We start from the raw sequence: 21,489 nt of genomic DNA on the forward strand, positions 1-21,489 counted from the left end.
CTGGGCACATATCTGGAGAAAACTCTAATTAGAAAAGATACATGCACCCCAGTGTTCACAGCAGCACTATCTATAATAGCAAAGACATGGAAGCAACCTAAATGTCCATCAACAGATAAATGCATAAAGAAGATGTAATATATATATATACATATATATATATAGACACACACACACATATATATATAGACACACACACATATATATACAATGAAATACTACTCAGCCTTAAAAAAGAATGATATAATGCCATTTGCAGCAACACAGATGGATCTAGAGATTATCATACTAAAGTGAATTAAGTCAGACAGAGAAAGACAAATATCATATGAAATCACTTATATGTGGAATCTTAAAAAAAATGATACAAATGAACTTATTTCCAAAACAGAAATAGACTCACAGACATAGAAAACAAACTTATGGTTACCAAAGGGGAAAGTGGGGGAGGGATAAATTAGAAGTTTGGGATTAACACATACACACTACTATATATAAAATAGATAAACAACAAGGACTTACTGTATAGCACAGGGAATTATATTCAGTACCTTGTAATAACCTAAAATGGAAAAGAATCTGAAAAAGAATATATATATATGAATTACTTTGCTGTACACCTGAAACTAACAATAATTAATAATACTTCAATTTTTTAAATGATTTAAAAATAAAAAGATAAAAACTAGTGGAAGCACCAGCTGCAGGTTCTGGATTTTCACATTCCCCAGTCTAAGATATTCTTTTAAGGTCTGCTCAGTTGTTATTCAGGATTACAGTAAATGACACAAAAGATTTAATTCACAAATAAAAATTTAGCTCTTCCTCACACAGTCAACTAGTGTAAATAACAAAATTCCATTAAAATCGATCTGGAGAAAGGGTTTAAATCCCTTGTCTTTTGCCTGCAATTTGCCTGAGGCCTGGTTGAGACAATTGCCTGCTCCTGTTACTCTGTAGTTCCCTTCCCCTCCTTTCTCAATCATCGAAATTTATTCCCTTCAGCTTGGGTCATCCAGGAGGGTTGGAAGTCTCGGTTACAATAGTATGTGTGCTCAATGCTTGCTGAAATTTTTCTTCTTTAAATAAACCAAAAATACCATATTTAATAAGAAAAATTCAATATAATAGAGAGGAGAGAAGAAGAAAGGAAGGCAATTGATGTTTGTCAAGACTATACTTTGTGCCAAATTCCATGTGAAAGTATACTTTAATATCATAACATAGTTATTGTTATGCAACTCTTACCGTTAAGAGTACAATGCTTGTTTCCTCATTCGGTGCATGAAATTTTATCTATTTATCCTATGTGTACTAAGGGAAATTAAACTTCAGTTTATTCACAGATTTTGTAATACTTAACTAGCTACTATGCAACTTTACAGATCCTGGTTATAATTAACGCAATCAATATGAAAGACTATTTAGACTATCTCCAGTTGAGGAAAAAGGCACTTGTATTTGTTTTAAAATCAATTATGGTGCATGTAAAAATAAATGATGATTATAGGAGAAATATTTTTAAAATGCATTATAGAACTAGACTTCTTCTGTGACTGTTTCCTGAACTCACAACCCTTCCCAGCAGAATAAACTTATCAATTAACCTTTATTTGAAATGTGTTTAATTATTTCATCACAGAATTCTTGTAGCAAGTATGCTAATGAAGTAGGAATATTGCCTCTCAATGAAATTTATGTGCCAATTAGGTGTTATCTGGGGTAAGCTAATGCAAATGCAACCTATTTTTTGTTACAATTAAATATTCACCGTAATAGAATTTAAAATGTAGCTTGGAAAAAACCTCCTAAATGTAAACTATTTGTGCAATAATTTTCTAGTACCTCCCTCCTCAGACTGATAAAAGCCACATTAGCACATATCTAAGATAGCAGCATTCCAAGTTCTTTCTGGTTTCTCCTGGGAATCACACAGCTTCATTTTTCACTTAGAAATCCCATTAACCCAACCAAATTATAGCACTTTAACATTGCCCCAAGTCCCTTGCACATTGTACAAACATGTTCACAAAATGAACATAATACATCTATGTTAAATCACATGCTTTTCACAAAACGATTGTATGTGGTGTATTTACTAATACCTGATATTAAGGCATTTAGAAAATATTTTTTGATGAATAGATACTGTGCAAATGGAGGTCAAAAACAGTGAGTTACATAAATCAACATTGTAAATAACTTCCAAAAGTGAAAAAGAACTTTTGTCAAAAAGTTTCTTCTTCTAATTGTTATTTCTAGGAGCTTCACTCTCAGGGGGAGGGTTCAGTCCTCTGTGCCAAAGGATGTAAATTGTTTTCCTTCTAACTAAATGGAAACAAAGATATTCTATGTGGTCTGATTTGGAAGACTCAAATATAGTGATGTTTCTTTTGCCCAAATTAAATCTATAAATTTCAAGGCAACTCCACTTAAAATCCCAATTGGATTTTTTAAAAAAATAGAACTTGACAAGATAATTTTAAAGTTCCTTTGATTCACTGGAGCATTGTTTGTTATGGCAAGGGACTGGGAACTACTTAAATGTGCTTTGGAAGGAAACAATAGGATGCTAAGTAGTTATTAAAAAGAATGAGGCAGAACTATAAATATTGACATTGAAAGCTTTCCAAGATCTATTGTTCAATGAAAAAAGCAAAGTGCAGAACAGAACACAATCAGGGCCAAAAAGGAAAGGATTTGTATATGTACCTATGTACATGTACACACACACACAACACACATACATATACACATATGCATATGTGTATATGTACACATATGTGTATACATGTATGTATTTATATCAGAGTTTAGTACATGATAAAGTGACATTTCAAGTCAGTGAAGGAAAAGATGATTCCGTAAATGATGTTGGGATCACTGGCTATGGATTTGAAAAGTCAAAATTTTATTTATATCCCAACCTAACAACTAAATGTTTAGGAGTGAGGGTATAGCTCAGTGGTAGAGTATGTGCTTAGCATGTACGAGTTCTTCGGTTCAATCCCCAGTAACTCCATTAAAATAAATAAATAAAAAACTAATTACCACCCGCCCCCCGAAAAAAAGGAGAAAAATTTAAAAGTTACCTGGATTAATTATTATCTTTGGGAGGGAGGGTATAGCTCACTGGTAGAGTGCATGCTTAACATGCTTAAAACTTTAAAAAATAAACCTAATTACCCCCCTCCATTAGAAAATCTTGTTCTTGGCTTTAAGAAATTCACAATTAGCAGAATAAATAAAGTCTTAAGAAATAAATGTTTTTTAAAAATGTTACAAAGAAAATATAAAACAATATTTTCTTGGGCATGTAATGTTTAAGGGAATAACTAAATCTGATATCCATAAGAAAAAGATTGACCATCAGATTTCATAAAAATTTCAGGCTTTGATGTGGTAAAAAGATATAACAGATAAAAAAGATGTAGATTATTTACACACACACACACACATACACACAGGCACATGCACTTGCACCACACAGAAACCATCCCAAAAAATGATCTTGAAAAAGAAACTTAAATCATCTGAAGCCTATGAAATGTTGTACTTCCCACTAGTAATTAGGAAAATGCCATTTTAAAATAATGTGATGTTTTCGTTATCCATGCAAAGATTTTAAAAATTGATACTATCCTGTATTAATGAGAAGTGAAGAAAAAAAGCACTCAGATATTTTGTTTTAACAAAGTGTAAATTCATGTAGCATTTTTTGGGAGGCAAATTGGACAATGATCATCAAAATTTTAAGTGTCCATAAGTATTAACTCAGAATGCCAAATCTAGAAATTTGTCAACGAAAAATATTCACACATATGCACAAAAATGCATGAATAAGGATGTTTAGTAGGAGCAATGCTTGCAGAAGCAAGACACTGGAAACAACCTAAGTGATTGTCATTAGAAGACTATTAAAGGAACATTAGAGGATATAAATGATTGTGGTTACACACAATGTATTCCATATAGAGTAAGTGGTTGTACTTACGTTCAATATATTACATTTTATGGAATATTATGAATCCATTAAAAAGAAAAGAATACTATAGCTTTACATATATTAATATGTAAAGATCTCTAAGGTATACTATTAAGTGAAAAATCAATGTCTGGCACAATGGTATAATGATTCCTTTGTGTTAACTTTTAAAACAAAAGAAAAACCTATGTAGATAGTATATGTTAATAAATATAATTTTTTTCCAGGAAGAATCACATTCTATCATGTTGTTCTTTTCTTTTTTTTGTTTTTAATTTTTTTTTTTTTATTGAAGTATAGTTGATTTACAATGTTGTGTTAATTCCTTTTTTTTTTTTAACTGTTTCCATTTTCTAGCCATGAGTGGTTGGTTACTTTTTATTTTAAAAATATCAATAGATGGGCAGTGGGATTATCGGCTCCTCTTTTCTCTGAATTTTACAAAAATTAACAAACATTATTTTAAAATAACATTTAAAAGAAGAGAAAACTTTAAAGTAAAAAATAAAAATGAATCTGACCCTTGCGATGTATTGTTACATGAAGAGAGAAAGTTGTATAGCAAATGTATTGTAAGATCCACTTTATTAATTAAAAACAAAGAAAACACACACATGGAACTACATATTTGTATAAATATGGATAGCTAGCTATAGATATAGATAAATGTATAGATATTTATACAAATATTGATATATATGTACACCCATAAACCAAGCTGTAAATAGGGATGATTAATGGAGACGGACGTGATACTGGGGGATTAGATGAAGGAGGACCGCATACACTTTGTACTTCTGTATTGTAGTCTTTAAGTTTTTCTTATTCCTTATAATTTTACAGATTCACTAGTGTTTATCTAGGACTTTCTCTCTGATCTATTTTTTAATTTATTTTTAGGCAGCTTTATTGAGATATAATTCACGTAACATACATAATTATTCACCCCCTGTTAATTATATATTTGGAATGTCTCAAACTAGCCTGCATGTTTCTCAACTGCTTTTTCATATTTTTAAAGCAATCTTTTTGACTCTGTGGGTTCTTGGGATGAATTGATCTGTAGTATTTCCCAAGTCTTTTTTCTTTTTTTAATACAGTGTTCATTCCAGAATTTATCTTGTTTATTGAGATTTTTATTTCACTATGATTTTCCCTTCCAGTATATTTCATTATTCTGTTCTCTTTCATGAACGTTCTTCCTTCACTCCTTTGGGAATCTTAAACTTTTTTTCTTTTCTCTATCCTCCGTTCCCTCAGGAGTGCATCTTCCATTTGTACTTTGAACTTTAGTTTGCAGATTCATCCTGTGGAATGTTTCTTACTACTGTTTTCCATTGTTTGGTCCCACCCATCCATGTTGTCATCTTGCAGTGTCTTCCCCACGACTGACCAGGGCACCCTGTCAATAGACAGAACCCAACTCCTAGTTTAGCCCACTTGTGATCCTGCCTTAGAAAGAGCAGCCAGTCCAGAACTGATTCCCCACTTCCCTCTGACTGTCTTAGGAGACTTCTGTGGGAAATACAACCTTATAGAAATGCTGCCTTGCAGCTTCCTCCCTCTTGTAGAATGGTGTCCCTGGACGTCTGGGGTGTGTCTGCCACTCCCCTGTCCCTTGCTGCAACGATCAGTAATCTGAATATAGGCTGTAGCTAATTAGGCTTTCACAATATAGTATCGCCTTCTGCAGCACAGAATTGGTTTTTGTTAAATGGGCATCCTGAGACAGAGTCCTCCAGCTTTTACGTACCCTGTATATCTTGGGCCTCACTACTTAGAGACCACAGTGGAAAGCCTCAGGACTAGTAGGAAAATTAATGGTCTTAACTTCTACAAGCCCATCCCTGCTTATTTGCCCCTCATTTACTCCTCCTTTCCTTCACTTGTATTATTGCGGGAAGTCTGTCCTCAGCTCTCACTAAAACGAAAACTCTGAGAAGGCAGGACTGAAGTCTCATTCATCTTTATACACTGCACATCACACAATCCTTTGGTCAAAGGATATGGTCTTCTTATATTTTTATGGAGATGGGCCTTGCTATTTGCTGGGAACTGTGTTAGAGCTAAGGATTTCATTATGGGCAAGACCCAGTCTCTGCTCGCAAAGCGCTTACAGCCGGATAGAGATTTCTGAAAACCAAGCTAGCAATTGTAAGAGCTGATGGGTTTAGAAAAGAATGCTGTTGAACATGGTGCAGGGTATCAAATAAAGATTTGTGGGAGCTTCCATTTTGGCAAACACCTGGAGATTCAGGGAGAGCGGCTCACTCAGAGAGCACGGTAGCTCACGGCTCCTCTCCCCATAACTTGCTCTGTGCCCTACCTCTTCCACCTGGCTGTTCCCAAGTTATATCCTTTTTTGTAGTAAACCAGTGATGTAATACTGAAGTGGGAAAACATAATAAAAAAGTAGAAAGAAGGAAATGTCACCGTAAAGGTATCAGTGAATGAAATCAATTTTCATCATATATACTGGGATGAAGAAAATTGATTAAAATAATAAAAGAGAAAATACCTTAGGAAAAAAAAAGAATCAATGTAAAATGAGAACAAAAGGAATTCAAAATAAAGATCTCTTTAAAAAAATATTTGTGGACTCCAAGGACACTGCTCTGAGTGTCATTGCCCTGACATGTTTATATTTGGACCCTGACCTATACCAGCTCAGTAATCCCCCTTCCTCACTTCCCACCCAACCCTGACCCCTCACTCAAGTTTTTGCTCTGTTGTACTCATTCCAGCACCCTGTTAATGCTTGTTCTTTCAACACCTGCAGATGGGGAAACAGGGAATGCACCCCTCTTGCTTACTGAGAGTCTGCATATAGTAGACACTCATGTTTATTTCTTGAATGACTAAATGAAAGGAAGTATTTGGAACTGAAGCTTTATGTCATTCGTTCCACACAGAAACTTGTCCCCACCATTCCACAAGCCCAAAGTAACTCTGTAGTCTCAACCAGACTCTGCCCACTTCCTGACGCTCCCCCATGTTCCCAAGTGTGCTCCAGCACTACTGGGCCTGGAAGCATTTTTAAATCACTTAAATTGTGATGGTTGCACAGCAGTATAAAATTACTAACACTCATCAAACCATACACTTACAATAAATGGATTGCATGGTCTGTAAATTATATCTCAATAAAGCTTTTAGAAGTTAAAAAGAAGAGCAGATTATGAATAGCTCTGGGAGCCAAGCTGCAGTGTCTGCCACAGAAACACTTGGGGTTTTTTTCCCCATAAATGGAATTATATTTTGTGTATTTTTTGCAAATTTAACTTTTCATGTAATATGTACCAGAAGAGATCTTGTTGTGTAGCACACATATTTTATCAATTTTAAATATACAATTTTTCACATTTTAATGTGAACACCTCTTATAACTGAATTTACATGTGTATTAAAACCTGAGAATGGGTGTCAGTGGCTTGGTAGAAACTCCTAAGAACTCCTAGAAGCTGTAATAGAGGAACACATGGTAAACAAATGCTGATCAAAACTACAATGAGTTTTGTATACCAGTCTGAATGGCCATCGTCAAAAAGTCTACAAATATCAAATGCTGGAGATGGTGTAGAGAAAAAGGAACCCTCCTACACTGTTAGTGGAAGTGTAAATTGGTGCAGCCACTATGGAAAACAGTGGGTTTCCACTGGAAGTCCCTTAAAAAAATAAAAATAGAGTTACCACATGATACAGCAATCCCATTCCTGGGTATGTATTCAGAAAAGATAAAAATTCTAATTCAAAAAGACACATGCACCCCAACGTTCATAGCAGCACTATTTACAATGGCCAAGACATGGAAGCAACCCAAGTGTTTATCAACAGATGAATAGATAAAGAATATGTGGTATGTATATACAATGGAATATTAGTGAGCCAAAAAAAGAGAATACAATAATGCCACTTGCAGCAACATGGATGGAACTAGAGATTATCATACTAAAGTGAAGGAAGTCAAATTATACAACATCACTTATATGTGGAATCTGAAAAAATGAGACAAATGAACTTATTTACAAACCAGAACAAGACTCACATAGAAAATAAACTTATGGTTACCAAAGAGGAAAGAGAGGAAGGGATAAATTAGGAGTATGGGATTAAAAGATACTCACTACTATATACAAAATAGATAAGCAACAAGGACTTACTGTATAGCACAGGGAACTATACTCAGTATCTTGTGATAACATATGATGGAGAAGAATCTGAAAAAGAATATATATATATATCTGAACACTTTGCTGTACACCTGAAACTAACACAATATTGTAAATCCACCATACTTCAATAACAACAAAGAAATAAAGAAATGCTGTATTACCAGTGTTTTGAGTGGCACACAGAACAGCTTGATGGGGAAAAGCATATCACTGATGACTGAATCAAAAGTAAAGCAGAAGCATTAGATGCACAGTGTGAAGTTGTTTTAGGAATTCCACAACCAATTTATTCCGTTGCTATTTTCCCTTTTGTAAGTATAAAAGTATTATATGATCTAGGGTCAAGTAAGTCTAAAAGACCTCTTTCACTAAACATAAAATATAAATTCTCTGTAATAAGAAAGCATTATGTCATGGTTTGATTGACAGCATTTTTTTCCTCATTTTTTTTGTTTTGGTTTGTTTTGTTTTCCAACTTGATTGAGGTATAACTGAAAAATAAAAATTATATATATATTTAAATTATATATTTTTAAACACTATTTATCAACTTTAATGCTCTAGTGACTCCCTCATATGTGCTTTTTGGTGCATATATGTAAGAATTGCTCTAGAATAGTTATATAGGAGTGGAATTTCTAGATTCAAAGGATTACACATTTAAAATTCTAACTCCTAGGTACTGTTCTCCAAAAAAGTTTATATCAATTTAAATGTGCATTAACAATGTACCGAGGTACCCATTTTGTCACACAACAGGTGTTTTTTGATTAATACACTTTTGTGAATCTGGTCCTGAAAAATGGTATTTCATTGTTCTAGTTTGCTTACCTTTTAACTTTGCTTATGATCTCATGCAGAAGACAATTTTTACATAGTTAATTGTCGTTCTTTTGCATTTGCATAAGGTATTAAGGTTATAAACAAATTTCTTATATTTGCTCTTAGCACTTATACAAATCCTTATTTTTTTTAATTTTTTCTCTCATTTATTTATTTAATGTATTTTTAATTAATTAATTTTGGGGGGTAATTAGGTTTGTTTATTTATTTTAATGGAGGTACTGGGGATTGAACCCATGACCTCACGCATGCTAGGCACACACTCTACCACTGAGCTATAACCTTCCCCCTATAAATCCTTACTGTTAAGCTCTATAATCCATTCAGAATTCATTTTTGTCTTAGTGTATGGTAAGAATTTTCTTTCTTTTCTAAATGGATAGATGGCTGTTTCAATACCATTATGGACTTGTATAGCCTCTCCCATGTGCTTATATTTTTATTTATGCTTGAACTCTATTTTATTCCTTTGTTAAAATTGCCTATTTGTCCACAGTAATGTACATATTAAATTACATATCTTTAACATCTGGTAGAACAAACCGTATAAATTTGTTCTTTGCAAAAGTCTCTGGACTGTTCTTGAGCAGTTCTTCTTTTAGACAAGTATTAGAATCAGCTACTCAAATGCCATGAAAAATGCTATTGGAAATTTGATTAGTATATATTAGTCCCTCCTTTCCTATCTCTCTACACCCTCTCTGCATGATTTTGTCTATTCCCATGGCTTTAAATACTATATGAATTCTAGGAAAGGCAAGTTTAATAGGAGCATAAATGTGAAAGGTAAGCCTAGAACTTTTCTAGGAGACAACATAGGAAAATGCTTCTTCATGACCCTGAGGTAGGCAAATATGCAATTCACTAACTGATGACTTGGACTTCATAAAAATTAAAAATTTCTGCATGTTAAATGACACTTTAAAGAAGTGAAACATTGAGCTACAGACTAGAAGAATATGTTTGCAATAAATATATCAGACAAAGGACGGTTAGCAGGATATTTAAAGAACTTTCACAAATCAATAATAAAAAGGCAACACAATTTTTCAAGTGGGCAAAAGACTTGAACAGAGTCCCCACAAAAGAAGAGATCTGAATGACCACTAAATTTATGAAAAAGTGCTCAACAAATTGAGATCTTAATGAGATACCACCACACACACACACACCAAAATGGCTAAAATTTAAGATTGGTAACTCTAAGTATTGGTGAAGACATGGGGTAATGTGAGAGAGCATAAAATATAACAGCCACTTTGAAAAACTGCTTGGAAGTCTCCTATAACCTGAAACATGCACCATGATAGAGCAATTTCTGTGATAAAGCATTTCCACTCCTAGGCGTATACCTAAAAGAAATGAGTGCACAGGTCCAAAAAAGGACTTGTACAGGAATTTTCATAGCAGCTTTATTTATAATAACCCAAACTGGAAACAACCCAACTGTCTGTCAACAGAGGAACTAATAGAGAAACTATGGTATATTCATACAGTAGAATACTACATAGTAGTATATAGGAATGAACAATTAATATACATGATAACAGTACACACTGTATGATTCTGTTTTTAGGACATTCAAGAACAGACAAAGCCAAGCACTGAAATCAGAATAGTGGCTGTGTTGTGCCCTGGCAGGGGGCCAGGGAGAGGGGTGCATGGCATGGAAAGACAGGAAGGAAACAGGAGGGAATTTTCTGACTGAAAATTTTGTTGACTGAAAGAAAAATGAACAATGCAAGAGCTGTGAGCTAAGTTCCATTTAGGGACTTGCTGAGAACTATAGCCTGGGAGACAGAATTTCAGTAGCTCTGAGAAACTGCTCTGAAAAGGTCGCCGGGGGAGGTTAGTTTACATATGATTTTTGGCTGGGGAATACAGGCGGTATTCTTGGTAACAGATTACTGCTAGTCAAAAAAAAAAAAAAAAAAAGATACAGTGAGTCAATGATTTTGGTGCTTTTCTGTGTATGGGTAGGTGCAAGAAGTGCATTCCTTAAAATTCTTCCTGAGATACATGTAACAATCTAAGGACCTATCTGTCGAAAGAACAGAGCATCCTGTTATCATTTTAATTTCCTCTGTCTGAAGCACAGAGTACACAATAAATCAACGACTGCAGCAGCTTAATCTAAGAACTGGTTGATGAGCAACATTCTCCATCTTTCTTTGTTTATAGCACATTTCTTTATCTTGATCTAGACAATGGTTGCATAAGTATATATGTTTGTCAAAATTCATTAGGCTTTACACTTAAACCTGTCCATTTTTAATATATAAAGTATACTTCACCGAAGTACTCTTAGGATAAATAGTTGGAGAAACGTGACAATGAACATTTGTGTGATTTCTGAAGAGGGACTACAATATGTGTTAATTGGCTCTAAAAGGTGATAGCATTCATTCTTTACTAAATTTAATTTTACTCTGAGACTTTCTGATTTCCTTTTTACTGTGTTCTATCACTAGTATTTATTTCACTTGATTAGTTCCATTTTCAGAATCAAAATAGAACTGAACCAGAGAGTGAAGAAAAAATTTTACAGGATGTACTATGATAAAGATAGAAATAGACTTAATTACTTAACAAAAAGCCTGTAATAGAATTAACGAAGTTGTGGGTAGTGACAAATACAGGAAAAGAAGTATTTCTCCAGAGGGAAGGAAAGATATCTTAGAGGAAGTCTTTAGAGAGAGAGGGTGAGCTGAGAGCACTAATTAGCTGTATAGGACCTCAGGGAAGTCACTTAATCTCTCTGGGGATGATTCTATTTTACAGATTTTCTTATATGTTACATGATAGGATTGAAGTAACTGAGCTCAGAGCATCATGCTAGTAAAGTACAATATAACAATTAATATTCCTGAGTCATTCAGAAAAGGCTAAATTCTATTCTCTGTATTTCGTTTCATAATGTAGAGAAGTATATAAAATATGCTTTGTAATAATAAATTATTATTGACATACTGAATGCCTACTCTGTGCCACGTATTAGGCACATATGCTAGACAGTATACTTTCATTGTCTTATTTAACTTTCACCTTAATTAATTAATGATTTTTATAATGTGTATAATTTGATCAAGTGAAATGTTTAAAAATAATATATATATACACTTCATTATAATAACAATGTAGTATTATTGCAGACAACTGGGAAAAAATAGAAAACCATAAAGAAAAAAATAATCCTGTTACTATAAAAGCAACTATTACCATTTTGGGACCTATCAGTTGAGACTTTTATACATACACATTTGTTTGTTTTCTTTGGTTTTATAAAACTGAGATCAACTCAACATATTATTTGTATCCCGTTTTTATTTTTTAAAAACGTGATTTTTCAATAACCAATAGCATACTATTTTGTAAATAATATAGGTTAGGCTATCCCTTATTGTTGGCCAGAGGAAAAGCTTTGACACCAATAACATAAATTTTAGTTACATGAAAAATTCCCAGGGGCACTGTCTCAATTAGGGTCCCTGGGAAAGGGGGTGGGAATAGATGGCACACTTTAAGAGAATAATTTGAGGAGTGTTTAACACAAAACCTGTTTACAAAAGAGTGGGCAGAGATTAGAGAAACCACAGTAATAATGCAGTCTGTGACCCTACTGCTGAAGGCACCTGTTGGCTTGAAGGGGCTAGAGGAGGAGGGAGAGGGCAGTTACAGGAACCTGGAAACAAAGAAATCTCAGTGGAGAGCCCTGCCTGACAGAAGCTGTACTAAGCACTTGGTTGAGGGAGCAGCCAGTCTTCAGGGAGCCCAAAGGAGGAGACAGGAGGATAAAAGCCAAGACACCCGGCTGGCTTTGAGCTCCTGCCTACGCGCTCCATTCAGATTGTTCTCCCCAATAAGAAGCCATGGGGCCAGGGAGACTTTAGTGTGGTCCAAACAGGTTGGCTGCCTTGGGTACAACGTAGGGTAGAGAAAAGTGAAGAATACATCCGGAGGAGCAAATGGAATTCCAAACACATGCACTTCCTTGCTTTAATCATGCTTATTTGGCAGAATTTATAACGACCTGGTCTGGGAATCGGAGAGGTTTTCTCTTGAGACGTGATATTGAATCTGAGATCTAAAAGATTTGTAGGTGTTTAGAATGTGATGAGTTCAAAGGAGACATTCAGATATGAAAAGGTGCTCAACATCACTAATCATCAGGGAAATGAAAATCAAAACCGCAGTGAGATATCACCTTACACATGTTAGTTTGGTTATAATGAAAAAGACAAGAGAGAACAAATTTTGCAATGGATATGGAAAACAGACACTGTACATTGTTGGTGGGAATATAAACTGGGACAGCCATTATGGAAAACAGTATGGAAGTTCCTCAAAAAATTAAAAATAGAGCTACCATATGATCCAGCAGTCTCCTTTCTTTGGTATCTATCCAAAGGAAATATAATCAGTATCTCAAAGAGATATATGTATACCCATGTTCACTGCAGCTTTATTCACCATAACCAAGATACGGAAACACCTAAACAGCCAAGCTATGGAAACAACATCCATCATTGATGGATGAATGAGTAAAGGAAATGTGGTATATACAGACAGTAAAATATTATTCAGCCATGAAACAGAAGGAAATCTCGTCATTTGTGGCAACATGGATGAACCTGGAGATCGTTATGCTAAATGAATAAACCAGAGAGAGAAAGACAAATATCGTACAGTGCCATTTATATGTGGAACCTTTAAAAAAAAAAAGCCAATTTAATAGAAACAGAGAATAGGGTTGTGGTTGCCAGGGGTTGGGGTGAGGGGGAAATGGGGAGATGTAGGCCAAAGAGTACAAACTTTTGGTTATAAGAAGATTAAGTTCTGAGACTAACGTATAGCACGGTGACTATAGTTAATAATATGGTATTGTATACTTGAAAACTCCTGAGACAGTAGATCTTAAGCATTCTCATCACAAAAAGTTAATTATGTGAGGTGGTGGATGTGTTAATTATCTTGATCTTGGTCCTCATTCCACAATATATCAAATCTTCTCATTGTACAATTTAACTATATACAACCATATTTGTCAATTACTCTAAACAGTGGTTCTATCATCACCTAGTTTCTCTGAATCACCTAGTTCCTTCGTGATAATTCTAGGGACCAGTGTGAGGATTAATCGTCTGCTTTCTATAGCCGCATCTCTCGCTATTTGCGCCTCTGTTGAGTACCTGTTTTCCTCATCTTATATCACGGTGGAGCAGTCTAACCCTGCTTGAGTGTAAGCTTCTAGAAAGCAGGACTGACAGGACTCAGAAAGAAGTCCGGATGGGGTAAGTACAAGTGCCTTGGAGAACAGAAGAGAATGGACTGACAAGCCTAGAGACAACCTGGGGGCCACCTCCCGAAGGTAGATGTGAACTTACCTGGGCCCATTTGTCCTCCTACAGTATTAGGAATTCTCTTGTGTGAATGTTGGGTGTGGGGTTCAAGGAACATCTCTCAGGTCTCCCGGTAGCCCCCTCACCAGCTCTCGCACGTTCTCTTCTATCGGTCAAGTGCGGAAGCCCTGGGAGGGCAGTCTTCATGCCATGGGGTTCCCGCACTCAGTGGCCACTAACACACATTTCTGGAATAAATGGATGGGTGGATGAAACACTTGTGCAATGGAAACCTCTTGTAGCTTCTTCCCGGCGAGTATAATCCGTAAAATCTCCGCCCCATTCATTCCACTAACCCTAACTTCCGCCGCTAACACGGAGGCTCCAAAACCCGCGCCACTCCGCCGCCAAGTCGGAGGCCCCGCCCACCTCCGGGCGCGGACCCGCTCGGCGCGCTCCCTCCTCACGGGCGCCGCCGCACGCGGGGACACGCGGGGCAGCAGTCAAGTTCCGGGCCACAGTGCGCTTGCGCAGGAGGTGCTACCGGCTAGAGGAGGGGCGGAGCCTGCAGAGCTCAGATAGAGGTGATGAGGAAAATACGGAAAGGATCAGAACTGCACTCAGCTCTGGCTCCCCTGGCCTAGTGGAGGAGGGGCCGTTTAGTGGGTATTTCCTAGGGTACTCTGAGAGAACCTGTTGCGGACTGACCTGAGTTTACACTTATACTGATTTTGCTTTTTTTTCAAGTCAGCTTGGTGGTCAAGAGCTGGTTCTTTGCAAGTCCCAGTCTGTTGTGACATTGTGTGCCTTTGTGTGGACTTAGGCAAGTTACCTGCCCAAGCTTCACTGTCTACCTCTATAAAATGGAGCCTCACAGGGTTTCTGTGACGATTACATGTAACAGTGTGTGTAAAATGCCTACTTAGCACAGTACATGGCACGCAGAAAATGCCCAGTAAATGGTAAGTCCATTACTATCATCAATATTAACAGCATAATAATCATCATAATGTGTTTTTGTGTGTGTGTATGCCAGGATCTTTTGTATGAAACTGTTATGCTGGTAATCTTTGGGAAGTATCAGAGAAAATGAGAAGTAACAGGAAATTAAAGACCAGAAAATGCTCTGATTTTAGAAAGGAGAAAAAAGTAGATCTTGAAGAAGGGAGTTGTAATCTTGACCTTTCCTGAGAGCACCAATACAAACCCAGGATGGATCATATCAAAGGTAGTTTGTGAGCCTTTAGAAAAGGAATGGGTACGCACTATGAAGAAGCCTGCACTCTCTGAAAACAAATAAAGCTAGCCAGATTAACTTTTTTGAATGGATAGTAAACTGATAGCCCAGTGGAAAAACTTTTTGTCTTTTCTGGAGTTCAATCATTTGAAAAAAGATCTCAGCCTGAGATGCTGCCCCCATTGTAAGCTCCTTTCTTGTCAGCAATTCTCATTTCTGACATAAATCTTACAAAAATAATTTTTTTAGTTACTTATGTAATATGTGAACACCTTTATGTTGTTAAAAAATCAAATGAAGTTAAAGTGCCCCAACATCCTCTCTCAATTCTACTCCCACCTCTACTTATCCATTTAGTGTGCATTCTGTTCAGATATTTAAAAATCTATCTCTAAACTGACTTGTTGCAGTTAGAACTTTATTCAGCCAACTGAATACCCAACAAAAGAAAGCAGTTCATTAGTCTCATTTGAAAGGAAGTCCAAGGGCAGCTCAGGGCAGCTCAGTGATGTCATCAGGAGCCCAGACTCTTTTTTTGTTTCATCTTTCACAGATTTGTCCTCATGGTCACAAGGTGATTGCTGCTTCTCTAAAAATGTGTCCACATACTAGACAGGAAAGGACAAAAGTCACTGTGTGATGTTTTATATTTTAATTCAAGAAAGGAAGCCTCCCAAAACATCTGCCTATAACTTACTGGCTAGACTCTATTACATGACCCATCCATCAACAGGGGAGTCTAGGAAAGTAACTTACCTTTCAAGTATCTAAAGTATAGAATGGCATAGTAAAAAGAATTGAGAATATCTTTTCGGTAACCAAATTTTCAGTGTCTGCCACAAAAATATAGAGGTTGATTTTGCTTTTTCCATAAATGAACTCACACTATATATTTTTTGCAACTTGCTAGTTTTCCTTAGCAATATGAATTAGAACTTTTGATGGTGGCATATAAGAAACTTCCTTGGTTCCTTTAGCTGCTGCATAATACCCTTGTTTCATTATTCTAAGGCACACTTTTTCATTCACATTTTATTATCTCTAAAATTGGTATGCATCTTACAATTCCTGTTAGCTAGGCAATAATAGGGATGTAGTTGTCATTACCTGCTGAATATGCTTCAAAACTTGCAGAATGGATGTTAGCAGCCTGGAATATTGATAATTCTGAATCTAAACATGATTCAGAAGGTTCAGACTCTGAGAAGAAAATTTAGATATGCCCTAATCAATTTATTTTATGAATACTTTCATTTTAATGTATGCATGAGGATGATATGGGATTAAAAATCCATGTCTTAAGTCTCATTTGGCTTTTTGAATAATTATAAAATAAAAATTATTAATGATAAGAAAGATTTGTGTCATAGTTTAATTAAGAGCATTTTTCTTTCTCAATGATACTAAAGTAATGATCTCTATAATTGATGACTCCTGAAGCCTATGAAATAGGATGTTCTACACTATGGGTATTCCATAGTTTAATCATTTCCCTATCATGAGATGTTACATTTTTACTTCCTTTTCCAATAATGCTTCAGTAAACACTTTTTCATGCCCTTTTTTCCCGTATGTGCAAATAATATTTCTCTAGATACTTAGAACAGCACATTAAAAAAATTTAATAACTAATGCCTCCCTGAAATCCATAACTTCCAGTCTAATATTGAGGAAAACTAAGGGACATCCTATGAAATATGTAACTGATACTCACTCCTTGACAATGTCAAGGTCACAGTGAACTAAAGATAGTACAGTGTTCCCATATACCTCCGTGCTCAGTTTCTTCTATTGTTAACACTTACATTAGCATAGAAACTTTGTCACAATTAATGAACCAACATTGATATGTTATTATTAACTAAAGCTCATACTGTATTAAGACTTCTTTGTTTTTTTATTTTTATAACATTTTTTATTCAGTTATACTCATTTTACAATGTTGTGTAAATTTCTATTTTAAATTTAATTGATTAGCTTTTCTGACATTTTGAGTGCTAGTTTATGATCCATATTTCTAGCAAGTTCTGTTTTCCCAAGTCTAAGTTAGCAGATCTGACATTTGCCATGTGCAGTTTTAGCCATAGTCAATTTTATTTTGTATTATTAATATCAGAAATATTTATTGTGAACTGGACAAAATACTGGCATTTTATACTTAATTCTTAGTTAATTTATAAGAATAGTGTAAGCAAATCCTTTCAGATGCTCCAGAGGAATAATATTTTCTTGTCGTCTTCCACTGGTCTATTGCTTTTTTAGCTCTGCCTATAGTACTAACTACTCATATTTACTATAGAGTTAAGAGCAAGCTCTTTGTTGGATTAAAATGTCCTTGGGTGACAATATGCCCAGGACTAAAGTGTTCACCAGGTTTAAAATTGTGAAGTCAAATGACTTGGTAAAATAAAACAAATGAAACATAAGCAAACAAAAAGCTGTATCATACAATGCTTTGTCAGTCCTATAAAATACCATAGTTTATTGAAGCATTCCCTATTAATGGACCTTTAGGTTGCTTCCAATGTTTCTTTCCTCCTCCCCCTCCTCCTCCACCTTCTTCCTCTCTCTTTTCTTCCTTCCATCCTTCCTTTCTCTCTCCTTCTCCCCATCTCTCTCCCTTCCTCTCTCTTCTCTCTGTATCTTCCTTTACTTTCCATTATCAAAGCTGCAGCGAACATGCCTCTTTGTAATCACAGGCAAATATTTTTCTAGGAGAGGCACCTGAAAGTGAAATTGCTGAGTTAGAAATTTGACGGTGAAAAGACGAGAGTAGTAGCAACTAATATTTAAGCAACCACTAGGGAGCTAAACCAAACTTCATTTTTCAGACACTAAACCTCTTCCCCAAGGTTTCACAGCCTATTAGTGGCAGAGCAGGTCGAGAAATACAGAACAGTTTCAAGCAGCTTTATGAAAAGTAGTGTCTGCTGACATTTAGAAGGGGTTAGACCTTGTGCAGCTGTGGCAGCCGGTAGAAGTCTGTGCAGGCTGCTGTGGCCTTGAGTCTCATGTTGAGCCTGAAGTTGCTGTAGGTCAGCCAGACTGCAGTTGGGAAGCTGGGTGTGGACGAGATCAAAAACAAACTAGAACCTTCAAGAACAAACGTGGGCTCATAAAGAACCCTGGGACCCTCGCAGACAAACTGGAACCTGCCTCTTGCCCCATCTGACCTCTTAACTGTGACATGAGAGACCCCAAGACAGAACTCTTTAGCTAAGCTGCTTGCTGACCTGAAACTGTGAGATAATACATTTTTGTTGGCTTAAACCTCTCAACTTTGGAGTAATTTGTTACACAGCAATAAGTAACTAGTATACCTAGGTACCAATAGCATGTTCACCAAAACCACCTCCTTGTCAAATTGCTGTGGCAGTTCCAGTGGCCAGAAGCTTGCCAACCCAGCCACTTTAAAGGAGCCGAGATGCATCTCAGGGAAAGGTAGAATGTAGGCATTTGAAGTCCATGAGTTCTGAAATTTTCATGCAGCCTGGATTTCATGCTGGCCCTGTTCCGCCATTGCTTTCTGACCTGGCACTCCTCTAGGTTGCTCTCTCAGCACTAGCTTTTGGTCTTCTAACTGCTCTATCTGTACCCTCTCGTTCAGCACTCCAGGCTCATCGCCTCTCATTCTTTCCCTGGACAACTGGATTGTGTAGGTTGAGGCGGTTTTTGTTTTTCTCAATGCCCATGTCTTACAAAAGTTAAATATTTGGATCTGTCTAGCCATCTGAAGAATAGTTTGCCCTTCTTCAATTTAGGAAAAGGGATGTCCAGATAGAAAATCAACTCTGTGCACTCAGTAAGGTAAGATCCCAGGAGGCATCACTGCCAGTCCCTGAAGCTTCCTAAATCTATCCTCCTGCTTGTCTGGTGTTTGATGTTATATTTAAAAAGAAATGTGCCAAGAGACAGATTGACTAGCAGCCAGAGATTGCCTAACAGTATAGCTGTATCTTAGTGAGGTAACCATAGATTAAGAATTATTGAGTCTTCCATTATGTGATAGTAATAGTTAATACTTATATAGGAACTACTAAAGTGATTTATATGTGTATGTGTGTGTGTGTCAACAATCCTGTCAACAATTCTATGACATAGGTGTTCTCTCTTTAAGATCACTTACCATTTTATAGCAACTAAGATTTTTCAAGAAAGTCTCAATTTCAAAAATCTTGATTCATTATTGTCATTGGCTATCAAAATGCTTCAGAAGTTCTAATATTTCAGACTCTGAACTCTACCTCAGACAGCCTCTACCATTAGAGAGTGGGTTGCAAATACTTTTTATACTATTTATTCTGATACTTGGTTTAGAAAGTATGGTCCTATTAATAAAATGATTTCAGTGCCAGCTTCTGGTGAATACCCCTACTCCTAGTCTCTGCTGTGCTGGGTGGTACTTTTTGTACCAGATGAAACCTCTCTGCCATCCCATAACAGCTGATTGAGTTAAAGCAGACTTCTCATCCAAAAGCAGTCATTTCATAGACTGCCGGCTTGCATCCTTTCTTAAAATAATGAGCTGGGTCAATCACATTTTTGTGTGTGTGTTGGAGGGGTGGTGGTAAATATGAACCAAGAGACATGGAGAAGGTTTCTACCCTAGGCTGGGGGTCCATGATGGCCACGTGCAGATGAGTAAGCAGAGGGAGCAGGCTGGGAGGTAGGGAAGAAGGAGCACATATACAGAGAGACACAAAAGTGTAATGAGACAAGGAGACTGAGAGACAAAGGCAGAGAGGCAGAGACATAGAAAGTCACACTGACCTCAAATGAGAGAGAGAAAAAAATTGGTTCCTAGTGGCTCTTAGGCTCTTGCGAGGCCCTGCTTAACTTGGATTGTTCCTATCTTTCAACTCACCTAAAATTCAATAAACACCTTTCCCTTTAGCGAGTTTGAATGAATCTCTGTTCCTTACCACTAAAAGAACCTGATGAAAGGAGTCTCTAATGGCCACACTTAATTCGATTTTAGGGAGACTGAATCTGGCCAGTCAAAATGGATGGATAAACTAAGCCCTAGTGTATTAATTTACCAAGAGAATTGTATTTTCTCAGAACTCTGGAGTATTCAGATTGGATGATGACTGCTTTTTCCCTCCCTTAAGAAAACTTCTGTAGGAACCAACTCCTACGTCAAGACTGTTTGGTGAGACTGGATCTGAGCAGAGGGGAGACTATTTTGAGAGTTATTCTCAACAAGCCATCAGAGTACAGTGCCTCACTCATCTCCATCGTAGAGATGGACCTCCTGATCTTGAGGAAGGGACATGTCACACAGATGGGTTCTCTTTTATGGCTTCCTTTTATTAGACTCTATGTAGACTCAACCCTTCTGTTAACTCTTTCTGAAAAGAAGTTATAACAGCTTTATTACTAATAATAAATAGTAACTAACATTTATTGAATATTTTCTATGTAACTTGCACTATCCTAAGTTCTTTACAAATACAATACCTTATTGAATCCTCAAACAACCCTATTAAGTAAGTATTTTATGTGACTTTACAGATAAGACTCAGAAAGGTTAAGAAGCTTGTCCAAGGGCAGGGAACAAGGAGGGAACTAAGTTAGGGAACAAGGAGAGAGCTGGGAGGGCAGTGACCACATCACACTCATCACAAGATACCCTTGTCAATTTAGTTTTGGAGATAGTTTACTCTCTGGATTGGAGGAGGAGACACATGATTGAATATGAGTTTTCTATTTCCTTAGTGGCATTTCTGCCTGCGGCTTATGCCAATCATCATTACTTTAAATAAGTAAGACAACAATGATACTGATACTGATCAGTTATCAAAGTTAAGACTAGAAGCTTTCACCCACCCTGCCAGGTAGCTATCATTATCCCCACCTTAAAAATGAGAAAACTGAGATTTTAGGAGGTTAACTTAGGTGAAAAAGATATAA

General features: G+C 36.3%; 1 protein-coding gene across 1 annotated transcript in view; it reads left to right on the top strand.

The window, feature by feature from the left end:
* The first annotated feature begins 15,279 nt into the window (after window positions 1-15,279).
* MSANTD3 (Myb/SANT DNA binding domain containing 3) overlaps window positions 15,280-21,489 on the top strand; it is a 32,270-nt gene continuing 26,060 nt past the window's right edge. The window contains exon 1 of the mRNA XM_006185237.3: window positions 15,280-15,301. The gene's annotated coding sequence lies outside the window, so the exon portion shown is untranslated. The remainder of the gene's footprint in view (window positions 15,302-21,489) is intronic.

This window comes from Camelus ferus, chromosome 4, assembly GCF_009834535.1.
Source record: "Camelus ferus isolate YT-003-E chromosome 4, BCGSAC_Cfer_1.0, whole genome shotgun sequence".
NCBI classification, from domain to species: Eukaryota; Metazoa; Chordata; class Mammalia; order Artiodactyla; family Camelidae; genus Camelus; species Camelus ferus.